The sequence below is a fragment of the Stegodyphus dumicola genome, chromosome 6 (genome assembly GCF_044657685.1).
Source record: "Stegodyphus dumicola isolate Sdum_Otavi_A_Nest chromosome 6, ASM4465768v1".
In the NCBI taxonomy this organism is placed as follows: Eukaryota; Metazoa; Arthropoda; class Arachnida; order Araneae; family Eresidae; genus Stegodyphus; species Stegodyphus dumicola.
Window position 1 is genome coordinate 30190721 of NC_140773.1, and position 24656 is coordinate 30215376.

Below are 24656 nucleotides of genomic sequence, written 5' to 3' on the forward strand. Positions count from 1 at the left end.
ATCTGATGTGGATACAACATGACTTCCTTCTGCGGCCTATTACATTATACATAGTTCTCGTTTAAACTGACTTCGTCGAATTATTCTAATATAATTAACCCATCCCCTAAAGTAAGTTGAAGACGACATAAATAATTGCAATATTTGAAATTTAATACCCTGGTCAGTTTTTGTTGTACGAGTCAAACTTCTTAAAACTTATTATTTCAAACTTTACCAAATATAAATACAGAAACCAGGAGACAACATTAAAATTTAGATTTCATGATTTGTCCACTCTTTTTTTAGAATTCGACATTACTAAAACATGAATGTTTTCAACATGTAAAATACTTCTGAAACTGGAAGTTCATAACTACGACCAACGATTAAATAAATGTAAAACAGAGACCCGGTAAGGACTTTTAAGCCAGGTAAGATATATATATAGGTAATAATAAAATTCCATATTCAAGAACACACTTAAAATTTTAACTGTATGTTTTTTTTTGTTTTTTTCATTTTTAATGAATTTGAAAGTACGTGGAATTAAATCCACAGCCCCGTAGTAAAGCAGTTTTTCCCGCCTTTTCTACATGTACAGTTATAGAATGTTCTGGAAATATTTAAAGCGAACTGGATTGGCTGACGAGGATGACGTCATTTTTTTGAAGCTCCGCCTTTCCAGAGGCTATAAAAGGCCTCGCAAAGGAATATCGGGGGCTTTTTCTTAAATGTCACGATGCAGTAAACTTCATACAAAAGTTATTAGTAATTCTTTTTATTTACTCCGGATATCTGATTTTGTAACTGCTATTTCTCCTGAATAATAATAAATTTAAAAATTCCTGTTTTTTTAAAAACTTATCGTGTGATAATTTAAGCTACGACTAAAGCTGGTACATCACATATATATATATAATTTTGGTAGTTTCGATTGCAGTAAGAAAGGGGCTGCACAACTAGAAATTAGAGCAGTCCCATACACGGAATTTTAGCGTCCTACGAATAATCGTTTCTCACTTATGCGAGATTTATACGTATGTACAGATGTCACTAAAACCACATCCCCAAAACTGTAGTCAAAATAGATTCGGAAACGTTCAAAATTGATATTTCCGTTGAAATTTGGCATCCAAAATATTCTAGGTTTTAATATGTCCTTTATTTCGTACATGATGATCCTTCCCTCTAAATAATAAACTAAAAACAATTTTTATTGCTAGCTAAGTGGAAAAACTGTTTCCTCGTTGAAAATGATGTGACGGTTCTTTTAAGAGCCTTCAGCTCCAGAGCTCTGTTTTTACTGCTAAGTGTGTCTTTCTAACTTGAGAAGTTTCTAAATTTTTTCTTTGATGCCGACTGCACCGAAATTTTTGTTGTACCTACATTCGCAGTCAAAAATGAAAACAAAAACTTATCATAAACTCACATAATTTCTCTATTTTCTTTAGTTTTAGTAAAAGAAGGATTGTTATATATGCATTTGGCTTATATTCTATATTTACTGCGTTTATGATCGCAAATGTTTCACTTACACGAACATTTACTTGTTTTATTGTTTTCCTGTAAGTACAACTGAGAAAGTAACTGCTAGAAGTATTAATAAGACAGAAACCTGTGCCCAGTTTGAGAAGAATACATCAGGTAGGGAGAGCACGACTTTTGAAAACGTTTTTAAACATCTTTACGGAAGATTATAGCACATTCGAAGAGTTTGATATTTTACTTTTGGTAGTGTTCTCTGTTTTCTATTCTTATGACTAGAGTATTGAAAGATGCGGAACCTCATATTGTAAATACCTTTAAAATTTCAGAACGGGAATTGAGTATTCTTCACATGTATTACAGTACTTTTCCCGAGAATCGAACATAAATCTCCAGATCCATCTCCTGTTTTAAAACACATGAGAGGAATGTGTAAGTTCCACATGTTTTTCCTCTCTTAAAGAGCAACTAGAAAGTAAATTTACCTCCAGTTAATTAATCCAACTTGTCAACAAACTATGATCAAGAGATAAGCGAAGCGTTATGAGAAGCTGTATTACGTCATCTCCGGCAATCGAATCTGTTTGATTAAAATACCAGCCTGAAATATTATAAATGAATCAGCCTGAATAGAATACTAGACTTAATTTTTGCAATCGCACTACATAAATACACTGGAAGAACGTTCCTGGGTACTTAGATGAAAAGATCCTAGTTCCTGGATACTAGGAATAATTCCTAGTATTTCCATTTCAGCTAGAAGATGAATGTAGAAAGAACAGACTGTTAGTGGAATAGTTTAAAATTATGGCGAATCATGGTCCATCACATTTAATTCGGAGTTCACTCTTGATAGACAGACAGAAAAGGTTTAGGATGTATGTAAAGAGATTTCTTGCAAAGTTCAGCAATTTCTCAACCGGTGCGACATGGAATTTTGCATTTTCCAAATAATATGCTAACCTTGCTCAAAAACAGCATGTGAGAAGAAGGAATCAGAAAGTATATCAGAAAAAGACCCAATTCTAACCTATTTTACATTGAAGATACACCATGCATGTGGGAAGAATGTGTTTATTTCTTTATAATGTGATTTTATTTGTGACAGCGTTTTTCTTTCTTTCAGTTTTATATCGATACCCATGGGTTTTAAAAGCTTTATTGCATATATTAAAAACATTATAAATTATAAAAAGAACCTTCATCGCCGATTTACGGTGATTAGTCAAATATTATTATGACTGTCTATTTAATGTTTCCCACATTTAACAACAGTTGCTTGTGCAAGTGTGTTTACATTATTTGGATTTCATGGAGAGTAAGAAAAATACTCTAGATTTCTGGTTATTAATACGAATAAAATGATAATTATGATTCATAAGACTATAACCGAAGCTTATTTCTCTTTCAAGATGTCCTCAGAAGCCCTGGTGTCATTTAAGTGCGGTTGGAGGGCATCGTTCTGAAACATTTTTATGCTTATATACCTCATATAACTCATATACACTCATATACATACAGATAACTCAATTACATGGATGCATATGATATAAGCATGAACCAGTTTCTCTTAAATTGGAATTCATGATGATATTTCTCCTCGTAAATAGATAAACTCAATGTGCGTTAAAATAATCAAGTAATAAAATTCAGAGCTTGAATGCAGAGACTCAGTGTTATCACATACACCAAAGTAAGCATTATATTGTGATTGCAATACTGGTATACTATCACCAAGTGCACTATATGTAACACAAATTAGGCTATTCAAATTCTCAAGGAAAAAGTTTTTTTTTTTTTCGGGGGGGGGGGGTGTTTTAGTTTCATTTGTTTCATGTGCATATTTTATTCTTTCAACGAAAAAGAAAAGATGTGGTTCCCATTAATTTAAGGTTACAATTAAATCTAAGTTATTAAAATGAATGTAGTTTCTTATTTAAGAATGCTGAAATATATAATTTTAATTAAAAAGAATTTGTATTCTGCCCTTTAATTTGATCTGAATGGTGGTGTTGGTGTATCTGATTGCAGCAAAGCACTCGAGGCCTATTTGCCTAAGGGGAAGGACGCCTTTGTGGAAGTCCTTCTAAAGAAAAATGACTCGTATACACGTTACACACGGGGAACATCGCGGAAACGTGCATGAAGCCAGCCCTTTTGCGGAATTAAAACCTCGGAACGAGCTACCAGTGTTCGGCGACTTTACAGCTGCTGCTGGGCCTTCCTCTGAATGAATTAAGGGGATTCATACACCTTAAAACCCATAAGATGTTCGAATAGGTGACTGTTGCGAGAATTGGGATAACTTATTTACTATTTTAAAAGCAATTACTACCAACTTTTTACAGCTGACTGCATAATATAGCTGCTTTCTGAAATAGACATCAGAAAGTTTGTGTTGCCACAAATATTTTTATAATTTAATCCGCTTTGTGAGAACATTTTTCGCCATGTTTCCAACTTGCGCGCACAGTTTAAAACATTTTGTTTCGTAATTTGGTTCCATATTTAATATATAGCTTTTATAACATTTGGAAACTACTGCGAACCTAAAATTCTAAAAATTCCATGTTAAATTTTGATTTTATTTTGTATTGAGCTTATAAAATGTATTTTATTAAAAAAAATTTAATGTTTTCTCCCATGAAATTATTCAATATTAAAATATTCATCATATTGTTGGTTCAGTTCGAAAATAGTGCCCATATAAAGAATTCCATCCAATTTCAATATGTACCATTAGCCATTTTTAAAATATCATGCGCGCAAGGTGGAAACACGGCAAAATATTTTGTCACAAAGAGGATTAAATTACAAAAATATTTCTGGCAACACAAACTTTCTGGTTACTAGTATCCAAAGCAGCTATATTATGCAGTCAGCTGTAAAAAGTTGGAAGTAATTGCTTTTAAAATAAATAAAATATCCTAATTCTTGCAACAGTCACATATTCGAAGATCATGAGGTGTTTAAGGTGTATGAGTCCCCTTGAACATTACGAAGCTATTAATCATACCACAACGTATTTTAGCAACTAAATTATATTTACATTCTAATAGAGCATTTAATTATGTTTGAGACCATAATTTTAAGCTCATTTACTTCTATACATCCACCTGCCATTCCTGCTTCCTTTTACTGTTCTATAGTAAAACAGTTTGTCAAATTTAGTAGGGAGAAGACAAGGGAGCCATTTTTGCGTGTAAATTGCGATAGGTTTGATCTACATTATTTCCTAATATTATAGATACTCTTATGCAATCTACGAAATAAAAAGCATGAACCGCTATTTCCGCGCATTTTACTTGTACTTGGTGATTTATGTTTTCAGAGAGTTAGAGATATGCCCCTCTATCTTTAAAACTCGCTCTACTCATGCAATAATTGGAAAGGTACAACAGTTCTCTGCGGAACAAATCCCTTCATCTATCACTGGCTGCCTTTAATTAAATTTGCCTACTTGCGTGACGTAACACGGGAAGCTAGTTGCCAGATGCCTGTTGAGCAAACATTTGATAACGGCATACCTTGAGTTTGTCCCGTTAGCAACTGAAACAATCACTGAGAGCAGCTGGAATGACTTTGGAGATCGTGCTGGCCGACCGAAACGAGAAAATTTGAGAACTCCATACACGTTCTTGCAATATTAACTTCACTTTAAATGTTTCCCGAAAATGTTTGAGGAAATAATCTCAAGGGTTTCGTAATCCTGTTTCTAACAGAATATAGTTGGAAATGGAAAGAATCATGCTAAATTCGAAATACGTAAACATTTTTGTTAGAGAGACTGGCATTTTAAATTTATACTCTTTCATTTATACTATAGTATTTTCTTGCACTTAATAGTTTATGCATGAAAAAATTATCTCTCAGTTGTTAAATTCCTATCACTAGGTCAGAACCTGGCATACAAGTATTATATTTTAGCTTTGGGACATAAACTCGAACAATGGATGCATGTAAGAGAAAAATAAATACTTAGCATTAGATACACTAGGAAAAATAATGCCGCATTTCTCATACGAAGATAATTCCGAATAATTTGAATTATAACACGTAATTCGAAGATAATTTAAATGACTTGAAAGGAGCAGGCCAATGACCTATATGTCTGATAAGTTAGGTAGCTGATTTCAGAAGATAATTTGGAAAATCTGATAGAATTAAAATTTAAAACTGAAGCATTTATTTGTGTTAGACAAAATGTAGTAGACAATGATGTTTATCAAACTTAGGTACATAAATTAAACAATGGCTTACGTATGTTGAGTTTATAATTTCATTTATCCTATCCAATGGCTATTATCAAGATATATTTATTTAGGGAAAATTCATAATATACTGAATTCGTATCGTAAACCACAGAAACGAAAAAAAAAAAAAAAAAAAAAAAAAAAAAAAAACTTTTAAATGTTTCATTTTCTTAGGCTTTATAAATCTCAGGCTTAAATATCCATTTAGTCAAGCAATAAAATTTACTATGATGTTACAGAGAATTCTGTAACTTTTAATTCTGTAATTCTGTAACTTTTGACTGAAATACCAAAGTCCTTCGACAGTAGTGTATCTAATACATATATAAAAGTACAAATTTTCGTTGAGCTCATCAGGTATTTTCTTCCTGCTTTCCACGTGCTTCTTGGTGTAACTGAAAGCATAGTCGTCACGTATTCGAGAGATCCAGAGTTCAGTCGATGCTCATTTTTCATGTTTCCTGTTTCAAAAAACCTAAGGACTCTACAAGTGACGCCCAGACTAAATGGTGATAGACTATAATTCGTCACCACCAGGATTTGCGATTGGATCTCCACAGTGGGCCTTTAAAAGGGAAGTATTATAAGACATTTTCTCCCTCATTTCCGCATGCCTTCGTCGTGTAACTGAAAGCATATTCGCTTCGTATTTGAGAGGCCCAGTGTTTGAGCTCCGGCGAAGACACTGCATAATTCTCACGTTTGCTTCTTAAAACAAATAATGACTCTAAAAGGAAATACATGCAGAGTCCCTAAATTATTTTGTTTCATAATTAGCTTACATGATGCAAACCTTTTCCCTCGATCTATGCACCTAGCTAAGCTGGATACGAAGTATCATGATTATAAATAACCATAAAAAAGGGACGAAAAGGAAAAGGGATTTCATCTTTTTGGATATTTTGCCATGCGAATGAAATAAGTGGAAAATAATGCTCCATCGGGTATAATGTTTCGGTTACTTTAACATATTAATGAATTATTGATCATTATGAGTGTTTATTGAAGAAAGAGATAACTACAGGAATGTGGATTCTCCTCAACAATTATCAGTACAAATTTAAGCAGTTCTCAGTAAGATCGTTTAGGAAATGAAGCTAATTGTGAAGAAAACAGTGGCATTGACTCTTATAACCGATAAAGACCTTAACTTCACTCCGAAAAAAAGAAAGATTCCATAGATCTAGGATAACGGTTGAATGAAACTCTTAAGGATCTGCAATAAAATAGTGATTGTGTTTCGATTGTATTTAAAAGCTTATATGTGGATTACAATATTTTTGCCGAAAACGCAGCATTTGCAAACAGCTATGCTGAGTAATTATCAGCTGCAATGCTACCAAAATGATTTTCCCTAAAAAAGCAGATACAGATGACAAATGTGATTCATTATAAAGAAAGGAACAGCCGAAGAACATTTCTGTGCTGATGACTGTGTAATGTTTCTAACTGTTTTATGTATGCTTGACTTTGTAGAAACCTAGTTGAACTATGTAGCGACTTAATCGCGGAATCCATGTCTGTAATTGGCAAAGTCCCGAAAAGGGTTAAACTCACCCTTAATTATGTCAAACTAAGAATACAGAAGGCCCCTTTCTCTAGTTTACAAAAATACCTCCACTTCGGCTTTAATTCAAGATAAGAAAATAAGAAACTAATCTAATGCTAAACTAAACTGAAGTTAGCTGAAGCTATTATCTAGCGTAAAAATTTTATAATAGCATAATAATTAAGTAACGTAATAATTTATAATCATCTAACGTAGGTGACTCTTAATTATATTAACCGGCGAATATCATCAGACACGTACAATACGAGATTATAGTTAGCTTTAAACAACGGAGTAGCCTGACGGCAAACACAAGCCACTAAGGACTCCTAAGCTCCTTTCCTTAAGCAAGAGAAACCTTCCTTTAAATACTCTTCCTACCTCACTGAACGAAGTTTTTGGAACTTATTCTGACAACGAATAGTAGGTGGAAAACGAGAATAGACAGTTAAGCCTGTTTAAAAAAGAAAATAACTGTCAGAAAGAGTAAAAAAATCCTTAAAACTGTATGGCAAAGAAGAATAGAAAGATATGTCGCAAAAGAGATTGCAGTGTAATTTTGCTGCAGACTACAAGACTGTTGAACTTCATGTCGAGACAGTAAAATAATGTATTGCCTGTTTTGTTGAACATTTAAGGTTGGACGTAAGAACTTGTGAGCTACATATAGTTGGCCAACTTATCAAGAACCTTAATGAAGTGTGGGAAGCCAAGCTTAGAGCGACAATCACCAGTGGCATTAATCCCATACTCGATTTCATTTTGATTGTTTCTTCTCTATTTATTAGCAAGCATACCCTCTGGGTTAAGAAGATAAACATATAATATGAAGATGAGAAGTAGCGAATCAGAAACTGGTAGTGGAAATAACCGAGAATGAAGAAAATTGAAGATTTATCGCTTGCAAATAAAAATTAAGCTTTAAACTGAGATCAGTCACACAGAATTTGAAAAATAATTATTTGAGCAGGAAGTTCAGAAATTAAAAATATGCAAGTATAGACATCGGAAATTTGTCTGTGCGAGGGGAAAAGTGCAGTGAGTATAAGACGTCAGAGAGATTTTAAAGGGTTTTGAATCCTTAGCTTCAATAGTGTCTGAAACTATCGGAGAAGTTTCTGCGTACACTTTAAATTCATATAAGTTGCCAAAACGGAAAAAGAAGCTTTGTACATATATTATGAAATGAATTGTCATATTTTTTATTAGCAATGTGAAATAAATACCCTATTAATAATAGTGCCGGTTATATTTAAAATCTTATAAATGGTTCAGATTGGTTAGTGTTGTTTGCATTTGGCATATACTAAGCATATCGAATTAGCTAACAACAGTAACGATGCACAAATTGGTACTACTCATTCAAATAGTGCATATAATCGCTTATATTCGTGTAAAGTGCATCGTTTTGTACGTGCTTCATTGCTATATTAACGTAAATAGAAGAGATTCATCAAATTTATTAATGGCATACTGATCATTAACCATACCGTCGGGAAAGGGTAAACACTGGGGAATGGCTAAACAATCGTTTAATCTTCGCAGAGTATCATACATTATTCGATGCCGCAGTCCATGACAGTGGGAAACATTTCTGGATTTCGCAAAGTGGTTTAATTCATTATCAGTATTATACATTTGTACCCCCAAAACCCTAAGAAATGAACAGGACAAGGCATGAACAAATGTGCAAGGCACCATCAAACCACCGTAGGAAAAATTAACATAACCCTAGCACGCTAACAATCTAGAATGACCCACATCTGCAGGAGTCCGGAAGAGGCTGCGTCGAGAATTTATTGAAATGTGAAGAGATTTATCTTTAACAGAATTAGCATGAATGAAAATTATGTATAAACGTTTTTCCAATACGGTTACAGCCGAAAACATCGCGGCAAAAACATCGCGGACGAAAACGTCGCTGAGAAAACAACGCAAGGCAAAAACGTCGTGCTGGAAAACATCGTGGGAGAAAACATCGGAAAGAGAAAACATCGCAGTACTAAAACATCGTGGTACAAAACATCGTCGTCGAAAATAAAGCGGTTCAAAAACTTCGCAGTTTAAAAACATCGTCGTCGAAAATATCGTGGTAAAAAATAAAGTGCCTACAAATAATCGCATGACGATAACATCGCAGACATGCTTTTTTCAGGTTTTAATAGTTGTAAATGGATATCCCCATAATAATTTGTGAGCGCAAGATGAGAAGAAGGATAATTTTTACTTTTACATTTTTTTATAAACTAATAAATTTTTGCTGAGAAAATAAGAAAACTTAAGCATAGAAAATTAATGCAACTTATAAGCACTTAATAGAATTTTAAAGCGAGATAGTTAACTAAAAAAGGCCATTAATAAATCATTTTTATAAAGTTTTTACTGGTAATTTTTCATGAAAAGTATAATCTATAAGTTGCATTTAATTTTCTATGCTTAAGTTTCCTTCTTACTTTTTTAAGCAAAAATTTATTAATTAATAAAAAATGTGAAAATAAAAATTATCCTTCTTCACATCTTGCGCTCATAAATCATTATGAGAATATCCATTTACAATTATTAAAACCTGAAAAAGCATGTCTGCGATGTTATCGTCATGCGATGATGTTTTCTCCCACGATGTTTCGTAGCACGAGGTTTTTGCCTTGCGTTGTTTTCTCCGCAACGTTTTCTTCCGCGATGTTTTTGCCGCGATGTTATCGGCGGACACCTTCCAATACAATATAATGCATAAATCGGGTGTATAGTTAGAGATTTAATACCAAAGAACTCTCTACTTCTTAATAAGCTACAACACTGTGGCACTAAAACTGCACTAAAATAAGGAAGAGTAATAGTATAAATTAATTTGTACGTAATACTGCAGGGAAATAAAGCAGAGGAGGAAGTTTAATAATAGATTTTGAAACAGTTCTGTGGTTAAAGACCAGAAGCCCAAAGGCATATTCGAAGAATTTTGGAAAGGCAAACTATTGTTACAATTACCAATAACTAGAATTCGTAATATTAGAACAAATACGGAAATCTATATAGTCTATGTATGCTTAAAGACTCAAAACATGAGCCTGTACTAAAGTAGGGATAGTGTACACAGCAGAGTGGAAAATACTCCTTGCCATTTTCGTAATCATTGCTGAGTGTCTATTACCTCCATCGTTTCTGTAGCATTATGGACAGTGGCATGGAACAAAGTAAAGCAAAAAAACAAAGTTAATGATCTGATGTTAGCATTGAGAGAACTACATCGAAATTATAGATGAAAAATATTTATTCATCATTCGTAGCTTTTCATGCACTGCGTTCAAAATGCGTAATAAGAAACTACACAAATTCAGAACTAAATTTGAAAATTCATATTCTGAAATATCTAAAGTGAAAAATTAAGCAAACTATAATTTAGTTTTTTATTTTATAAAACATTTTATTAGAAATAGTTAGTTGATGGGGGGTAAAACAGCCTTCGCCTACTCGCCGGTCGTTTGACTGACGATGATTGGTTACGCGATATATTTATTTATGGCAAAATATACGAGGATCAGCCATTCTCTGACAATGATGGATATATTTTTTAAAGGGTGTTGAGTTTATGTTTATTTTAACTAACATTTATTTTAAGTTTAAGCTATCTTTCCTGTAAAGCCTTTACTTTCCCCTAGAATTGCCAATGCCAGAGTATGTAAATTGTAGTAGAACGCGCAGAGTATTCAAATTTTAGAAGAAGTAAGTTGAGTTTAAATAGAAGGGAAACGAGATTGTATGTGTGCTTCTTGAATCGTGAACGTGAAGGTTGTTAGGTAGAAATTTAAGAACCACGCGTTTCGGCCTGTGTGCCTATCTCGGCAGTTCGTTGAATCTTTCAACTGCTTAATCAGTAAGCTCGTTGAATCTCAGCTGTATTTTAGAACGCGGTTACGTTAGTTACGATTTTAGAGCCTCGTAGGTAGTGATCTAGTTGTTTATTCATCCTGTCATTAATTTTTAAATTTACATTTCTGTTTTTGTTATACCGCCGGGTCGGCGTAGTTTGTGAGCGTCAAGTGAACGCAGCTGTTATTTCTAAAGTGGAATAAAAGTGCTTTAAAACCCTTCTTACGTGTTTGTGTAAATTACAGTTCATAGCAGTCATACCACAATTGCTGACAAGTTGGGGCCACGCAACACTACAAGGATAAGATGCTATTGAAGCAGATATTTCAGTTACTGGGAGTTTTAAAGTACTTTCAAATGCATATTTCAATACTTCTTGTAAAAACAGAAAAAATTATAAGCTTTGCTAGGAAATTAAGTTGTAGAATCATTTTTAATCAAATTGTAAGGTATATTTTTATTTTAAAACAGTTACTTTAATTTTAAAATCCCTTCCCTATCAATTATTGTTCCCTACCAGAATAAGCTTATAGAATTGCGTTGAATGCAAATGAGTTAGAAGAAGATTTTAAGGAAGGTTCAAATAACTTCGCCAGAGAGAGCTAGTAATCCTGAGTTATGTTATGCTATGTTATGTAGAAGTGAGGAGACCACCTAATATTTACCCTAAGCAAAGCAATCCTGATTAGAGTTTGCTTGCCTTTTGGCTAATTCTCTCTTGAAGTTGATACGTTCGGTCGTAAATTATGTGCCTTTTGATTGGTATTCGCCGGCTAGTTTAAATTAAGGTTCAACTACGTTAGATACTTGTGTTTAGCTTCGGCTAAGTCTCTCTTAGTTATAAGTATTTCTTATTTCTTTTTCTGAGTTCAAGCCCGAGTAGATGCTTTGTTGTAAGCCCGAGAAAGGGTAGATTTTTATCATACTTTGAGCGAAATAAAGGGTAATTTAGCCATACTTGAATCTACATCTTTACTTATTTAAACTCAACAATAAGTCACTAAACAGTTCACTAGGTTCCTCAACGTTGATTTTAGACAATAAGAGTGAGAACCCTACACAACGTTTTTGTTAGGCTGGCAATTGTAATGAACAGTCTTTATGAGCCTGTTGAGCTTCTGTGATCTACACGAATCATATTTTGGGAAGAGAATATTTCACATCCTGAAAAGTGCTACTAAATGCTAATTGGCCAAAATAAGAAGTTAGTCCCGAATGGGATATTAGTCTCGAAACGGCATTTTACGTTGAATCACTATAAACGGCGTGTCAATTTGTAGAGTCATTAGGTTATTTTGATGCTGGAGACCAGAATGATGAACAGTAGCCTGGCGAGGACTCGAACCTGACCTCTCGAATACGCACCGAATGTGCTACCGTTACACAACAAAGGCATGCAGAAAATACATTATATTCTCCCTCTTTTAAAAGGCGACTGGTGAATAGGGGAACAAATCGCCAAATCCTGGTGGTGAAGAATCATCATCCGTCGACATTTAGTTCGGGCACAACAGTAGAGTCGTTGGAGGGGTGAAGAATGAGCAATGCCCTCGCCAGGAGTTGAGCCTGGATCTCTCAAACAGAAGAACGAAGAAAATACCTTATAACTTTTCAAATTGTTGCCACAAAATATTATTGCCCTGTGGCTTAAAGCAATTCAACAACGAAGAATCTGCATAAATCTATGTATGTTTCTCTCATTGCGAAAAACACAACGGTACCTAGGGTCACCAGATTTTGTATGACGTAGTTCTCCATTTGAACAATGGCACATGGAAGACACATTTTTGAATTTTGAATTTGTTTTGTTATCTATTTCACAATTTTTAAATCTTTAATGAATTTTTGAATAAAAAACTCAACGGTTTCAAAGCGAGCAGCGGCAACACTGTGCGGAATAAAATATCTTTATCTCCAGGGCAAGAGACTGTCCATCGAAAATTCTAAAGATATCCTGTTTTAAAATATTTTTTTTGATTTCGCTTTTAAATCGAATTTTATGTGACGTAAGCACCAAGAAATTCATATTTAATGAATAAGTGAAGAAACACAATGTTAATGATAAAAAGATAAAGAATGTTTCTTAAAGCCAACTTAGTTAGAAAACTGAACACTTATTTGATGAACAAATACAATTCATCAACAAAATTGCAAAAATTTAAATTATATTTCTTATTTTTTATTTTAGCAGCGTATTTTTAGAATTCTCGATTAGGTGCTAGGTGTTGGCAGGCATTTTTCTATTTTTTCCAGACCTTTTCAGTTTATGATATCAATGAACAGTTTTGTTACAAACATGGCATGCCAAAAAAAAAAAAAATCTCTTTTATTATTAACGTTTGTTAAATTTGTTATTTAAATAGCATGTTCTTCGCACTTACATAAAAACCAGTTGAACAGCAAAATCACAAACTATTCAAACATATCATATCTTTAGAGTTCTGGATACACAGTCTGGCGCGCTGGAGATAACAATGTTTTAATCTCTACAGTTTTAGCACTGTTGGCTTTCAAACTGTTGAGTTTGCTAAAAATTCATTAAAGTTTTACAAATTGTCAAATATATTATTCGAAATTCAAATTTGAGCTTAAAGTTTCAGATGTTCGGGTGGAGGACAATGTTATTCAGAATCTGATGGGCCTAGGTACCGTCCTTTACTCACAGTGCGAGAGAGAATCATACTTTTATGAAAATCCTTCATTATTTAATTCCTTTAAAAGTAACTACAGCGTGATAATATTTCGTGGCAACAATCTGAGAAATGATTGAAACATTTAAAGTGATACACCACCAAATCCCGTTTACATGTTAATAGTTCATTTTGACTAACGAAATTTTGGGTTAAGAAAAGCAGTAGTGAGTGAACCACAGACTGGTAGACTGCTAACTCAGTGAAAGCTTTAATAAACCTGAACAAATCCTTTCGGTCGACCGTTTAAAATGTGAAACCTTTTAGGCATTTTTTTTTCATTTCATTATTGTCGTTAAAATCAGCATGGGATATTAATCAAAGATTTTGTTTTGTAAAAACTATATAAGATCAGGAATTTTATTAAGGTGAACTCAGTTACTAAAATATTGTTCTCTATATTATTCCAGATATGTCACTGATAATAGATTTTATAAACGTTCTTAACTGTGAATTTAAATTCGTGTCATATTAAATATTCTCAAAAATTTTCAAGTAATTTTAATGATATCAAATATTAAATGCTCTCACAATTTTTATTTTATTAACCTGCATATGAAATAGGATGTAGCTGATAATGATGTCAGATATTAAATATTTAAAAAAAAATAATTTTCAAGAGAACGAGCAATGATGTTTACTTGTTTATTATTCTCAAAATTTTTAAGCTACGAAAGAAACCGAAATTCCACTTAACACGATTTCATTCTTAAATGGTATTGACTGCCCATATAGATATGATACAGACTTCAGATGTATAAAGTACTTGCAATCTTTATGTATATTCCTCCACGATATTAAGATAGTTAAGCAAAATGACAATGGAATTTATATCATATTTTATTATTCTTTGCTACATTTTATTTGCATAAAAGGTGTCTTCTGCTTTTTTGTCACAAACACTTACAGAAATAAAAATAACACACAAAAGATAAAATCGTGCACTGGAGATAAAAATGCTTTTTTCGTCTTGTTTGATCGTCTCTAAATTTTTGAGTTTGTTAATTAAAAATTCGTTAAAGTTTTACAAAATACGAAACAGGTAATAAAACAAATTTTAAATTCAAAATTCGGGCTACCAGTGCCCATGTTCGGGTGGTAGATTACGTTATTCAAAATTTGATCACTCTAGGTGCCGTCGTATTTAACCCTCTGAGCGTTATATCCGGCTCTATTCGGCCATAAGATGTTTTGCTACTAGGCATATATAAGCTCATAATTTAAGATATTTTGCTTTCTTACTTCTTTAATAATGTAAATATTATATTAACGAATTTAAGTTTATGAAAATACAGACTAAAATAAGTAATTATACACGAGATACTGGTGCTAGCCTCAAAGTTTGAAGCTGTGTCCTCTACGACCTGAAGAGCAACCTCCTGTGCTGCTTCTGCAGAAACAGGTTTTCTTCCTCTTCAGGACGTACGGGAAACGATCCTGTTACTTAAAATTTCGTTATTATTTCCTGATGATTTTCAACATTCATTTTACCTCTTAGCATCTCCTTCAAAGTCCAAAATTTCCGTAGGGGTGGCGAGACATTAGGTATTTTTTGGAAACAGGTGTCATAAAAATTTAACAACGCCTTCGCCGGGGATCAAATCGCGGACCACTGGAATACGCAACAGCGTGCAGACCACCACACCACGAAGGCATATAGGAAGGCGGGAGAAATACCTTATATACTCCCCCTTTTAAAGGGCGACTGGGGTTTTTAGGGGACCCAGTCGCCAAATACTGGGTGTGGAGAATCGTACTCCACCACCTATTCGGGCGCCACTGTAGAGACATTAGGATGTTTCGGAAGCATGCAAGATGAAAAATGAGCAACGCCTTCGCCGGGAATTGAACCACGGACATCTGGAATACGCGCTCAGCTTGCAGACCACTACACCACGAAAGCATGCTAGGGAGGCGGGATAAGTACCTTATAGAGAAACTATTGCTGAGTTACTTTTTTTCTTAGAAAAATTTTACTAACTAAGCACGATCTCGTAAATTTATCGTTATTGTGCAATCCCTGTTGATAAGGGTTGTAGGAAAAATTGTCACCCGGAAAAAAGGGAAACGGAAAGAATGTCCCCGGAAAATAAGGAACGGAAAAAATGTTACCCTTCGTTTGCAATGGAAAATATAAGGCATGTTTAGAAAGATCGCCAAGCTGGGTGATAAAAGTTTTGTCTTACTCTTAAAACCTCCCTCAAGAGAGCCCGCTATAACCCTGCCCGTTAAATCAGAATTTGGCAGGTTCACCCAACTCCAATCGGCGACATTATTTGGCGAGATTTTAGAGTTCCTTTTTTTCCGTTCCTTATTTTCCGAGTGACATTTTTTCCGTTCCTTATTTTCCGTTTCCCTTTTTTCCGGGTGACATTTTTTCCGCACACCTTGATAAGACATGCACATTGAAAACAAAGTTTCCCCAAATGTTTCTGGGTTTTATAGCAGCCGTCGCATGACGTCGACAAAGATTCACATTTTTACTACAGATTTTTCTCCCGTAAGTAAAACGCCCTCTGGTGACGCTATTTGCATTTAATATTTTTTTCGCTGAAAGAAATTCTCATCCATTCATTAAGTTCGCCACAAAATTTCACAATTTACTGATCACTGACTTCGCTTGTAGGCAGCTTCGAAATACGGATTTTTAATTATAGATATTCTGTACTTTAGCTTACCGAAATAGCTTTGTTTCATTGAGTTCTTTGTTGTGGTTTGTTTATTGAAAAAAACTAAGCATACAATCAGCAATCTAAGCATACAATCAGAAATATACTGACACATTTAAAATATTTTTATTGACAGTACTTGCACTAAAACCAGAAACACAGTTAGTTATAAGAGAAAATAACTACATATTTAATTTAATGTTGATTAATAAGCAACATTGCAGCATATATCGTTTCTCAGCATATGAGTTTTTTACTGCAACACTAAAGGTCTCAACAATGCTGAATCAATTTTCAGAAATCTATATTCTTCTGGAGAAAAGCATTGTAACTTAAACTATATATTTAGAATCAATATTCAGGGAAATGCAGCATATAGCGATTTTTTTTGAACAAGTGATAACAGTCGCAAATGGTATGGAGTATCACCAACGTATCGTTTTTATATTTTCATGAAAGTCTATAAAGAAACGCATAGTGAAATACTATAACGTGTTATAGTGAAATATAAAGACGAAATCATCAAAGACGAAATCAAAGACGAAAGAGAATTGCTCGTTATGGCTGTATTATTATAACATACGAAATTCAAAACTATCGTTCAATAAAACAGTAATAACATAACCTATTATTTCTGTGTAATATCTGAAATCCTATGCGTTTCTGTACATAAATATTTTAACATATTTCTATAAACACTCATAGCACATGCGAGTACATCTTTTAATATTTTTTAATATTCTCCATTTTTTACATTTGGTAAGGGAAAGTACAAAAAATAAGATCTCTACTTGAGTGAATTTCGTATCACCTTTCGCGACAAAATTTATTGCTTTTATTATTTTTTGAAAAACATTTCACACTAAATATGTCACTTGAAGTATTTATTTTGACAGGTTTCCGATTTAAAATAAATGGATCTTATCAACAGGGAATGCATTTGATGGGAATGCCTAAGACAGGCTCATATTTTGATGGAGTCGGATGTAGAGGTTTCTTGTAAGATAGACATGTAAGCTTAAAAATAAATTTGCACCATAAATTTCAGACATGACGTTTATTTTTAAAAAGAAAATGATCATTATTAGCTCATTTAAAATATATAAATACAAAATTTAGACAATATGATTGTCAAAATACAATACGAAATGCATTAATTAATTAATTAATGAGAACAAACCTTGCTTTAAGCATTCTGTACAAAATAATATCAGAATAGCTAATAAACGTTCGGTCGGTACCGTACATAAAGAGGTAAATGAAAATGGAATTCTGAAGTTATTTGTATTTGGGGATCTCGGATTTTAAAATTAACCTGAAATTTCAAAATGTAAGAGTGAAATATGTAATTGGCATATTTATTGGATACTGTCGTAAAATAATATTGCGTCATTCTCAAAAAAAAAAAAAAAAAAAAAAAAAAAACTGGAATTCGCAAAAAATCGTAATGTAAGTAGATTCATATTTTAATTGGGGTAAAGGCAGTTCAAATACGATTATACGATGTTTACTTCAATCAAATTTCTATTTATGAATTTCATGGAAAGTAATGCTATAATCAGATTTGGAGCGAATAAACTGAAAATGCGAATTCAAGTGCATTATACATTTTTGTTATAATTGGTTTGAGAAACATAGCCTTCTTCTTGAGTGTATTAATTTTTAACTACGTGAAAAAAATATGAACACCAGACAGTTTTCGTTATAAAATTCGCATTGAAATCTAGCTTCTTTTAGGCAGAACATTCGTATGCTCTGCCATATCCACGTAATCTAATCTAATTTACAACTACTTCCGAAAAATTTAACAATTGGGATCTCAGCGCATTAAACTAACTAAGGTCTAAAATCTGGGTAATGCAATTAAACACATTTATTTCCAAATAGAAAATTATTATTTTCTGTAAGCGATAAGAATTCCAAAATATTCTGTAGTACAGTTTAAGGTATTTTGTAATTAAAATAATTCCTTTACGTAGATAGAATATTTAACCATGTGCGTTTAAAAATATTAGCATAAAATATACTGTTCTTAGACAAATATCAGTTCAAGGTACATGTAGGGAAATTAATATTTATAAATATGTAATGATTTCATATATTTTATAACAATTCTGAATTCAAAACTTGGATTAATATTATTCTATGAAAGACGCTAATATGAACTTAAAATTATTTTTAGAACAAAGCCGTACATGGCTATTGGAAAAGGTATCTTTCATAGTTGGTTCTCTGTGTAAACCCAGGTCGAAAACGACATTACAAATGGATAAAATTATAAAACAAATCATACAACTACTTGTTTATTGGCAATATATACATTGCTAATAAACAAGTAGTTAGTTGTATGATTATATATATATATATGTAATAATAAAATTCCATAGTCAAAATACACTTAAATTTATAACTGTATGTTCTTTTCATTTTTAATGGTGACGGTCTCATATTTGAAAGTACGTGGAATTAAATCCCCAGCCCCGTAGTCAAGTTGTTTTTCTCGCCTTTTCTACACGTACAGTTATAGAATGTTCTGGAGATATTTAAAGCGAACTGTAATGGCTGACGTCATTTCTTAGAAGCTCTGCCTTTCCAGAGGCTATAAAAGGAGTCGTAAAGGAATATCGGGGTCTTTTCTTTAAGGGGACTCATTCACCTTAAAACCCATAAGACGTTCGAATAGGTGACTGTTGCAAGAATTGGGATAACTTTTTTATTTTAAAAGCAATTACTACCAACGTTTTACAGCTGACAACATAGTATAGCTGCTTTCTGAAATAGTAATCAGAAAGTTTGTGTTGCCACAAATATTTTTATAATTTAATACGCTTTGTGACAACATTTATCGTCATGTTTCCACCTTGCGCGCACAGTTTAAAACATTCTGTTTCATAATTTAATTCCATATTTAATATATAGCTTTTATAACATTTGGAAACTACTGTGAACCTAAAATTCTAAAAATTTCATGTTAAATTTTTATTTTATTTTGAGTTGAGTTTATAAAATGCATTTTATTAAAAAAATTTGTAATGTTTTCGTCCATAAAATTTTCTACTATTATAATATTCATCAGATTGTTGGTTCAGTAGGAAAATAGTGCCCATATATAGAATTCCATCAAATTTCAAGTATGTACCATTAGCCATTTTTAAAATATCATGCGCGCAATGTGGAAACATGGCGAAATATTTTACCACAAAGAGGATTAAATTACAAAAATATTTGTGGCAACACAAACTTTCTGGCTACTAGTTTCCAAAGCAGCTATATTTTGTAGTCAGCTGTAAAAAGTTGGAAGTAATTGCTTTTAAAATAAATAAAATATCCCAATTCCTACAACAATCACATATTCGAAGATCAAGAGGGGTTTAAGGTGTATGAGTCCCCTTAATGTAACGATGCAGTACACTTCATAAAAAAAGTTATTAGTAATTATTTTTTATTTACTCAGGAAATATGATTTTTGTAATTGCTATTTGTCCTGACCAATAATAAATGGATCCTGTTTTCTAAACTTATCGTCTGATAATTTAAGCTACGACTACATCTATATTTCTTCACCAATCTATTTATTCCGGACAAAAGCTGGTACATCACAGATATATATATATACATATATTGAAATAGTATTGTCTACCGTCGTAAAATCTTTCACCAATAGTGGACTTGACTAACTAAATTTCCTACGCTGCTCCTACGCCTACCACAATTAAATATTTTACGCATTTTAAGTTTTGTAGGTATGTAAATAGTTGGGAGTTACGGCCATTTACATTTGCTAAATTTTCCTTTACATATAAATATTTCCCCGTTATATGGCTATAAGGATTCCAAATATTTTCTTTCTAAATGTCAGGTTTGAGAAAATACATTCATATGTATTTTACATGTAAATAAAAGTAATGCTTGTGGAATATATTACATGGAAATTTTATATGCGTTCATCTGAAAGCCTAAAAATTCACACTGGATAATATAGTTATTATTAGAGGCTGACCGAAAACCCGAAACCAAGGGTATGAATTCGAGTCCCTTCTAAGCCGTGGCTATATGTGTGTTGTTCTTACTCTTCCTTGGAGTATACAATATCAGTACCCTAATATGAATGAGGCCCACCAGCGGCCGAGCGGTAAAGTCGCTGAACACTGGTAGTTCGGTCCGAGGTTCGAATCCCGCGAACGGGCCGGCTGCATGGGTGTTTTCGTGGTTTTCCCCATGTGTAACGTGTATACCAGCCAGTTTCACTTAGAAAGTTCTCCACGAAGGCATCCCTCCCCTTAGGCAGATAGCCCTAGTGTGCTTTGCCATAATTAAATACACCACACCACCTAATATGAATGTTAAGAATTTTAGGATGATTTTTAAATAAATTTAATAATTCAAAACTATATAAAGTTTTCAAAATTATTTCCTTATTATTAAAATTTCTACTATGAATTATTGCATTTTTACTAAAGGATTATTTTCTTCCTATAATTAATTGTAATATTTTTCATATTTTCTATTTCCTTAAAATGTTTTTCTATAATCACTGCTTTAATATTTTAATCAGACATTTAAACTAAAGCTGATTGTTCTAGTTTTTCTAACAATATATGTTTTTATTGCTGCAAATACGTAGAGATATATTTTTACAGCGGCTGTATTTTGGCTCATTATTATTCTTGTTTAGAGCTTCACTGCTACTAGGTTTAAATAAACTTACAAGTTTTTGTAAATGTAGTAAAAGAAAAAAAAATAAAGAGATTAATTTTTTCGCGAATATTTTCATCTTGCATGTTCTATTAAATATTCAGTCTATATTTCAAAGCAAGGTTTCGTAACTCTTTTCTGCCCCACGCACCCCTTTCACCATTTCTCGAAAGTCTTTACCCCTCTTTTTTTCCCAAACTCGAAAAATATACGTATATTTGTCGAGATTTATATGAGTTTTCAACGTGTTTTATAAATTAAACAAAAAAGTGTAGAAAATATCGATAAATCCAAAAAATGAATAACAATTGTTATTATATTCATGAACTAAAACTAAATGCTTAAATATTCTAAAATTTATTAAAATTTATTTAAAATTTATCAAAATTTTATTAAAAATTAAAAATTTATTAAAATTTAAAGATAAATAAAAGGCTGCATTATTTCCATGAAACTATACAATTCTCGACAAAAGAAAATTTCTCCTGAGTGAGAATCTATGTTCTAAACACTGAAATAATGTACTCCCCGAAAAATATAAAATGTACCGATTCAGTTCAATTTAACTTAACTCTGTGCAGTATCTGAGAATAGGACGCATATTAGCACATTTGATGTAATGAAAATGTTATCTGATTTTGTATTTACTTTGCATAACTGCATTACTTTGGTTTTTATATATTGACCTATTTATTTCACTCTGTCACATGGCGGACGATAATGCACGTAATTAAGGTGTCAATGGTGAGCTATATAAAGAAATGATAACGTAATATATAGTGTGACCTTGACGTTCAAAGTGCGGGGAAAAACTATAACCTGTCTTTGAATGATCAGTTTTGCACCTGTCACATAACAGCTTAATGCCTTGACATGTGCGATACAAGAAATACGCTTCTACTAGTCGCTAGGCGGAGCTCGTGTCATCCTACTGTTGCCAGGTTTCACAAACTAAGATTAATGAAGATCAATTGGCAGAGTCTCCGATCACAGTTTTGGCATGCCGGCTATGCTATGCGGTGGGCCGAAAATAGATTTTTTCCCTCCAGACCTAACCCTAGTATTCTGTTGAGTAAAACTAAGTCGCCTTTGCTCAGCGTCGTTGTGTTAAATGCAATTCATGATTCTTTGGTGTAATATTAGGCAATAATTTAAATTGTTAATGCACAGTCACAGTCCATGGTTAACTTAAAATGACGGTTTAAACAAAGGTAGTTAAAAAAAAACTTAAGAAATAAAAACAACTCATTTCATTATTAATATAAAAGATACTATTCATTACCTGTAGATTCATTAGTTTTTTTTTTTTTTTTTTTTTTTTTTTTTTTTTATGAAGCAGAGGACATGACAAATGTGCAGTGTCCTCACAAGGACTCGAACCTGGATCTCTCGAACACTTGCCCTTAGTGCAACTGTGTCACCACCAAGGTATGCTGCAAGGAGGGAGAAAAATATTATGTAATCCCCTTTTACGGGAACCCAGTAGCAAAATCCTGGTGATGATGAATTATTTTTGCGACTTTTTTAGATCGGGCGCCACTGTACAGTCAATTTGGTTTTTTGAAGCAGATGACATGAAATATGTACTCTACAAAGGCATGCTGGAAGGAGCGAGAAAATACCTTATATCTGTACTACTCAAGCGGTTAGCGCATCCTGAAAATTAAACTCGTTTATTTTCCCAAATTAGATTACGATATTTACATAAGTGATGTTTAGGTTTTTACAAAGAACATACTATAAACAATAAAACATTTAACATCAGGAACGAAAATCTATGTTATAAATGACATCTAAGAGCAATATTCACAAAAAAAGTCACAGATGTCTTGAAAAATGTCGCTGAATTCTATATCTCTTGAAAAAAAGTTAGAAGTATATTTAGTTTCTTTTAACTGAGGGAGTTCCATGATACGAACGCTACTGATATATTGTTGAACGCCACTGGTATATGAAAATAATTTTACCATCTATTTATAGTAATTTTTGTATCATAATACTATCTATTTCACAGTAATTTTTGAATCCATTATGAAACGAAGAAAGTTAATTTTTCAACAGAACCTACTTAATCTGACAACTTTTAATTAGAAGTTGGCATTTCTTTGACCCATTTGTTTCCCTGTTACTGTTAATTATATGTTGATATTTACGTAAAACTACATGCATTATCATGCGATTATTATCGAGTGGTCTTTATAGTTGTAGAAAACTTTATTGCAGTAAGGGTTTTAAGATTATAGAATTTTACGGCCAAAAAGTAGTTACGAGTCAGTTAATATGATTTACGCATTTTACACAAAGTATCAGAGAACATTTTTGTGATGATAGTTTCCTGTTTAGTCCTACAGCTAATTAAATTAAGCTGAACTTAACACAATTTCAAATATTACTTTAAATTTAAACAGTTAATAGTATTAATATTGAAGGTTTACCTGTTAGCGTTTTCTGACATGTAATAAATCTACGTTTCGTCCCAATGCTTTAATTTGATGATTTGTTTTATGTCTGGAAAGTAATTTTTAGGTTTGTCCCTGTAATAACATGATAACTATTCTATACTTATGTTTATAAATTTATACTAATATACTCCAATCATGTAGACAGAGATATAACAATGTACTATGCTTATTCAGAAGTCTTACAACAAAAATTTTTAAAATTTTCACAGGGTTAGTTTCGATGGTTTTACCTAACCACCATCCTCAGCTGCAAAAGTGCATTTTGTGCTTTTGTTTGTATTAGGAAAACGCTGTGGAGCTTTCGAGTTTGCACAAAATATGTTAATTAGAAATGGTCATAATATTAGAAAGCATAATTTTAGTAATATTATTTCAAATGTTGTTTCGAATGAAAAATTAATTACATTACAATATTTTTTAAATTCTTGATGATTTTGTAACGTAATTAATAAATGTATTTGAAATTTTTATGTTTGGAAAGTTTTAAATGCCTTCTCTAAACGGGTATAATTATGAAATTTATTTATTTTCTTATTTTATACTCACAAAATTATGTGTTCTATATCATTATTGTAGGGCAATATAGAATTTTATTTAGAGAATTTAGGTCCTAAATTGAGCATACAAATGATTCATCTTAAATTTAAAACTTTTCCGCACTTTTTACTTCAATTAACTAATTTGAAGGTTTTTATGGCCATAAGTTATAAATGCAAACTTTGATAACTACACAATACTAAAAGGCACTTACTTTTTTTAAGGAGTTGCCCTTAAAAATTGTAGATTCTAAAAGTTTTCCAATTCTATTTTTGTCGTATTTTAGGATTTTATGTTCTATTAGTTAAACATTCGACAACCATCATCAAGTTATAAAGATGATTCGCTTTGCGAGTACCTGTTCTATAACTGTATTGTATTTTCTTAGTGTTTCGTTATTAATTTCTATACTACATTGCTTTATAACTAAAATGTGGATTGTTTTTATAAGTGTTAAATAATAAATT